Source organism: Simochromis diagramma, unplaced genomic scaffold, assembly GCF_900408965.1.
Source record: "Simochromis diagramma unplaced genomic scaffold, fSimDia1.1 OVJJ01000604.1, whole genome shotgun sequence".
Taxonomy (NCBI): domain Eukaryota; kingdom Metazoa; phylum Chordata; class Actinopteri; order Cichliformes; family Cichlidae; genus Simochromis; species Simochromis diagramma.
In genome coordinates this window covers 131,712-137,753 of record NW_024387416.1, presented here as the reverse complement: position 1 = coordinate 137,753, position 6,042 = coordinate 131,712, and the positions used below count along the sequence as shown (strand labels likewise).

Below are 6,042 nucleotides of genomic sequence, written 5' to 3'. Positions count from 1 at the left end.
TAATGCGGAACTGGTAACTTTGTTTAGACAGGCGTACAGTGGGGATGTCGATACAAGACTCATTTCCTTTTGGTATAATTTTCTTATAAATAAGCTTCCCCACTCAACTGATTATGTGAAGATGTTATGGGAAAAGGAGGGAGGGATGTGTATTTCAAGGGATGAATGGACTCAGATGTGGGAACGGCAATGGAGGAGTACTTCCTCCAAGAGCTGGAGGGAATTTGGATGGAAGTCTTTGATAAGGTTCTTTATTACTCCGTGTCAAAAGGCTCATTATGATGGGAATCCTCCTGTGTGTTGGAGAAACTGTGTACACCAACGAGCACATCACACCCATATTATGTGGGACTGTCCTGTGCTACGGACTTACTGGAAAGACATTCATGGTACATTACAAGGCATTTTTGACTGTACATTCTCTTTGGACATGAAGACAATCTTTTTTGGTTGTATACCGCAGAACTGGTCTAAAAATGATACATGTCTGTTAAGAGCTTTACTTGTTGCAAGTAAGAAAAGTATAACTAAGAAATGGTCCTTGCAAGATATACCGACCTTGTCATTATGGTGGGAAATTACGCTAGAGATCTATAGGATGGAGGAAGTAACAGCTCATGTCAATGACAGGGTGGGTTGGTTCCATTTGTGTTGGGATAAGTGGGTCCTATATGCCAATACCCATAAGCCGAATCTTCTTTTCAAAGCTTGAAACCACCAACCTAGCTAACTGGTCACTCCCGACTGTTTTTTCTTTTCTTTTTTTTTCTCTTTTTTCTTTCTCTTTCGTTTTGCTTTGTTATTCCCTTGTAAATTGTGTTGATTAATGCTTGTAATCACCTTCGTGAAGTAATATTTTAGAAATAAAGAATTAAAAAAAAAATGCTACCTGAGAGGTCAAATTATTTCTTACTGTGTTCGTGCTAATAAAAAGATTAATGCCAGGCTTAAAGATCTTATAGCTGCAATTAGTAACCTTGATCAAAGTTATACACTGAACCCTTCTCCAGAATTACTGAAGCAGTGCTTTGTTACTTCGCAGTCATGGCTCATATTATGAATATGGCGACAAGGCTAGTCATTTGTTGGGACATCAGTTACCACGTCAGGCCTCCTCGCGTGTGATACCAAGTATTAAAAACTCTTATGACATTATTACTACAGATCTCTTGGAAATTGATTCTACCTTTAGAACATTTTACTCTTTGTTGTATAAGTCCGAATTTCCTACGGACAAAGCTAAAACAAATGAATTTCTGCATAATCTTTCAAACCCCGTTATTGGTACTAATATTGCTGGGCAATTGGACTCCCCAGTTTCTGCTGAAAAAGTATTAAATGCTATTACAGCTATGCCAGGGGTGTCCAAACTTTTTTCACTGATGGCCACATACATAAAAATATAGGAGGGGCTGGGCCGCTTACTAGAAATTAGGTATATAACCTTAACTTTAGAGTATTAAAGTTAGAAAAATCACTTAAAAGTGGTCGAATATATGTTATATTGTTGAATATAATTAAAGACAAAACTGCCTTCATCACAGCTTTCCATAAATGGATCTTTATTGATTTATTCAGAAAAAGCTTTGGTAGCTCATTCTCAGAACAGCAGCCTCAGATTTCTTCCTAGACAGAAGATTTACAGCACAGAGAAAAAACAAAGGAAAATGGGACGTGTACATTTCAAGTTTATTATTTAAGTTATTAGGCTTAGCAACACACCTATTAACGTTCGTTTGAAACCATTATCAACATTAACAGACTGAACTGGACTTAATAACAGGAGTGCATATAATTTTGGTAAATTATTCTGGTGAGTATCAGCTGCGCTGGGTATGTAAATCGGGCCATCCAGCCACGGTGCTGATCGTACGCCACTCGTGCCAAAACTCCGGACAAATGTCACTTGATCAAAGAGCAAATCTGCAACAGATGAGATCAGCTGACTTTGCATGTGCGTGCGCTGTGCACAGTGGTGTGTACTCTGTGTGTTAACAAGAAAAACGCATATAAGAAAGTGGTGCGCAAAAGCAGGGTAGTGACAGAATCGATGCGCCTTATTGATATTTGAAGCATGTGTACCTGCACATTAACACACGGGTACTGTGGAATATATTTTTTACTCACCTAAAGCGCTCGTGCTCTCGTCCACTCCCCACAAAAAAATAGCAGCTGTGCGGTGTCTGTGGCATTGGTGCTCTCATCGCATGCGATGGAGTAATCAAAAGCACAAGCTTTATCAGACAGTTGCAGTTTAATGTTGGCTGACGAGTCTTCAATGCGTCGCACAACTGTATTTCTGTACATGCTGACGTTGTTGAAGTCCTGCACTTTTTCCGGGCACATTATTTCGGTGACTTTAACGAGGCAGTGTTTTATGAGGTCTCCATCTGAAAAAGGCTTGCCATGTCTTGCGATGAGTTGGGCGACCTCATAGCTCATTTCTAATTGACTTTTATAAAACATTTATTGGTAAATTGCTTTTATCTGTGTTTAAAGAAGCTATACAGGCAACTAGGCATCAAGACTATTCTGACTCTAGGGTTTAGTCATAAATTGTATACCTTTAGGTTATTACAACCTTATCTTTACCTACTCAAACAGCAAAACATCAAAGGAGACAGTGTAAATTTCTTATACATTCTATATTCTGGTTATTGTGACTTTCTTACAGAAAATGTAAAAATTAAAATACATTTCACAAAATATAAATCTTTTTATAAACATACAATTTGTATAAATAAGAAAAGTGACAGTGCTTTTTATTTTGGGGGAATGGGGGACCACATGTAGATCCACTCTTTACACTTTATTATACATTTTTTGTGATATATATACTGTGTATGCTCTATATGAAGGGAAAACTGAAACCTTTAATTTACAAGCATTTAAAAAGTATAAGAAGAGCTGTTGTGGATAATTTTGTTACAAAGTTAAGTTATATAAAAGAGGAACAGTTAACAGACATGTAGGCAGAGACACACTTAAAAGCAAGAGGGTTTTTGTAGGGTCTTTAACTCAACAATTTAAAGCACCTCAAGGTGACTGTTAGTGTGGTTTGGTGCCATCCATCCATCCATCCATCCATCTTCATCCGCTTTATCCGAGGCCGGGTCGCGGGGGCAGCAGCCTAAGCAAAGAGGCCCAGACCTCCCTCTCCCCAGCCACCTCCTCCAGCTTATCCGGGGGAATACCAAGGCGTTCCCAGGCCAGCCGAGAGATATAATCTCTCCAGCGTGTCCTGGGTCTGCCCCGGGGCCTCCTCCCGGTGGGACATACCTGGAACACCTCACCCAAGAGGCGCCCAGGGGGCATCCTTGTCAGATGCCCGAACCACCTCAGCTGGCTCCTTTCGATGTGGAGCAGCAGCTGCTCTACTCTGAGCCCCTCCCGGATGGCCGAACTTCTCACCCTATCTCTAAGGGAGAGGCCAGCCACCCTTCGGAGGAAGCTCATTTCTGCCGCTTGTATCCGCGATCTCGTTCTTTCGGTCACTACCCACAGCTCGTGGCCATAGGTGAGGGTAGGGACGTAGATCGACCGGTAAATTGAGAGCTTCGCTTTTACACTCAGCTCCCTCTTCACCACGACGGACCGGTGCAGCGTCTGCATTGCTGCAGCTGCAGCCCCAATCCGTCTGTCGATCTCCGGCTCCCTTCTCCCATCACTCACGAACAAGACCCCGAGATACTTGAACTCCTCCACTTGGGGCAGGAACTCATCCCTGGTTTGGTGCCGTATAAATAAACTTGAATTTAATTAAACTGAACAGCATAAACTACTAAGCCTCTAAGATAAAGCACCCATTTTGTTTTATCTTTTGCCTGTGTGTCGTTATTTCAATTTTTCTATTCATGATTCAATTAACCGCATGCATAAAAGAAGTCTGTGTCATTCTGTTCACTACAGGGCCATTCCCACCAAGAAATATTTTCATATTGAAAAAAATAGCAATTCTACTCTTTCCAATGTGTCCAATAAATAAAGAGCTGCAGTGAAAGAGATCATCTGCTGCTTGTCTTTCAAATGAAAACCAGCACAGATGCTATTGCTGGTTTGATAGAAGCCATAACAGCAGCACCAGAGGGAAAACAGTGCTGAAATTAATTTTGTGGCATACTCCACTTGAAGCTGTAGTTGCAGTAGATGTAGTAGTTGTTGCAGTAGTTGTAGATGTTGTTACAATAGTTTTAGTAGTTGACGTAGTAGTTGTTGCACTAGGTGTAGTTGTTGGTACAACAGTTGTAGTAGTTGATGTAGCAGCTGTGGTAGAAAAAATGTACAAAACATTTTTAACCAAGTCACTCGAAAACATTTGAGACTTTTTGATCAAACATAACAACTACGATTACTCACCTGTGTTATTGACAAGGATGGAGTCCCTTTCAATGTCAAAGCCTGTAACGTTTGAGGCTGTACTGTTCAAAACATTTCTAATCTCAGCGATGTTTGGAACAGATGTGTTTACAAACCGAAGTTCCATCGTGTTGATGACTGATCCCTGCCTGTAAACGCAGAGACAAAAATTATAGATTGGAATATTTAGGGCGAATATTGAGTGCTCTAAACATTATATGTCAAAAAACTGAAATTACCTGAAGCTCACAACATCCAAGGAGACAAAAGAAGAAGGGAACGCCAATATGTAAGGAGGTTCAATCTGCAGACACAAAGGAGAATTTTCTTAAAATTCAAGCTCAAAACCATCCTGCTCCAGGGATAACTCACTAACTAAAAAAACTGGGTAAAACTGGGAAAACTTTCACAGATTTTAAATTGATGCAGTTTAATTACTTTATACAATTTTATCATAAGTATATTATCCATCTTCTAGTGAGAGAAATGTAGTGCTTTTTGTCTTGAATATGTCCTGTAAAGTCAGGTTCAATGTATGAGTTGGAGATGAGAAAGACAGTAGACAAGTGAAAGAAAGAGAATCTTTATCTGTATTTGTTAAAGTGAAAAGGTTTGTTCAAATATGAAGTGAGAACCAACATCATAAGAGCTTGTTTCCTTTGAGAGAAGAATAAACATCCAGCAATAATACTGACTTAAAGTGCTTTGCCACAAATAGAAAAGACTGCGGATCAATAGCTCAAAAGCACATGTGTAAATCTTGGGACAAAGTGTTCCAAAGTTTTTAACAGTGAAAGTAAATCTCCATAAGTTGATTCTGTTCATCTGGACGTAGCGTTTTGGATGAGTGATGAAACGTTTCTCCCACAAAACGCTACATCCAGATGAAGAGAATCAACTTTTGGAGATTTACTTACCTGGATGATTGAGCATGCATCAAAGTGCAAGCAAAGATTCTATAGTTGACTTGTTCCTGCTGTAATTCAGTGAAATCCTGTATTGAGCATTTAGTACTTTAATAGCTGTTCTTTAGACACATCATTCATGCTACTTTCCACAAAGTAAAACACTTACCTGTGCCTCTATAGATGCAGCGCGCGTTTTAAAAGCTTCAGATGATGAATTCAACAAGTCTGTTGTAAAATTGCTTTGAATGGATCTGAATTCAACAACTATGGGGGTGGTGAAGGTCGGGGCTGAGGTGGAAGTCGGGGCTGAGGTGGTGGTGGAAGCCGTAGTTGTGGCTGGGGCTGTGGTGGTGGTGGTGGTTGAAGCCGTCGTTTTTGTGGTGGTGGCACCTGTGATTGTGGTGGGGGCTGTGGTGGTGGTGGTGGTGGTTGAAGCCGTCGTTCTTGTGGTGGTGGCAGCTGTGATGGTGGTGGCAGCTGTGGTGGTGGTGGCAGCCGTTGTTGTTGTGGTGGCTGGGGCTGTGTTGGTAGTGGCTGTCGTTGTTGTTGTAGTGGCTGGGGAGGTGGTGGTGGTGGCAGCTGTGATTGTGGGGGGAGCTGTGATGGTGGTGGCAGCCGTTGTTGTTGTGGTGGCTGGGGCTGTGGTGGTTGTGGCTGCCGTTGTTGTAGTGGCTGGGGACGTGGTGGTGGTGGCTGCGGTCATTGTTGTAGTGGCTGGGGCTGTGGTGGTGGTGGCAGCTGTGATTGTGGTGGCAGCTGTGGTGGTGGTGGCAGCCGT

General features: G+C 41.6%; 1 long non-coding RNA gene across 1 annotated transcript; it reads right to left on the bottom strand.

The window, feature by feature from the left end:
* Window positions 1-674: 674 nt before the first annotated feature.
* On the bottom strand, window positions 675-3,168 carry LOC120721822. The gene is made up of 2 exons (XR_005693266.1): window positions 2,128-3,168; window positions 675-1,984 (listed from the first exon to the last, which is right to left on the bottom strand). It is a non-coding gene; the product is annotated as an uncharacterized LOC120721822 (long non-coding RNA).
* Between the last annotated feature and the right edge of the window lie 2,874 nt (window positions 3,169-6,042).